Raw genomic sequence first — 841 nt, forward strand, 5'->3', positions numbered from 1 at the left:
AATGATATTCCAGTCCTACAGCTGTTTCCACACCTGATTAATTCAATTACAGAAATTAAATTAAATTAATTTAATTCAAATTTTCATTTAGAATGAAACTAGTTAATTGGTATTTCATCAGAGACTAATTTTCCCAAAAGTGAGTTACATTTTAACGCGTTGGTTGATCTACGATAAAGTCAGATGCGTACGTTTTAGAATGTGGGCATTGTGTAAAAATCCATTATTTTCATATATATATATATATATATATATATATGTATACACATAAACAAATACATCTGATACATTTTTGTGCGTTCATATGTAATAGATGATAGTTTTTTTATTGAGTGTGGGGGATATTATTATATGGTAATTAAACTGTTTGATACGACGTATATTTTTGTTGTCTTCAGTATTTTTAACAAACGCATGCATAACTACTTGATGAATGTTACTCACTTCTCATCTTTCTTTCTCACTTGATTTACCAATAAAAACCATCATGTATTACATATGAACGCGCACAAATGCATCAGATGTATTTTTTTATTTGTTTATAAATGAAAATAATGGATATTTAAACAACGCACACATTCTAAAACGAACACATCTAAGTCTGTTGTAGATCAACAACCACGTTAAAATGTAACTCCCTTTCGAGAAAATTCTTTCCTGATGAAATATTCAATGAACCAGCTTCAATATAAAAATTTTGATCAAAATGATTTAATTTAATTTCTGTAATTGAATTAATTGGGTATGGAAACAGCTGTAGGACTGGAATTTCATTATAAGGATTTGATTATCTTTGAATAAACTGATATCTGCATGTAAATTTGTAAATTTCTCCATTTTC

Source organism: Octopus bimaculoides, chromosome 1 (assembly GCF_001194135.2).
Source record: "Octopus bimaculoides isolate UCB-OBI-ISO-001 chromosome 1, ASM119413v2, whole genome shotgun sequence".
Taxonomy (NCBI): Eukaryota; Metazoa; Mollusca; class Cephalopoda; order Octopoda; family Octopodidae; genus Octopus; species Octopus bimaculoides.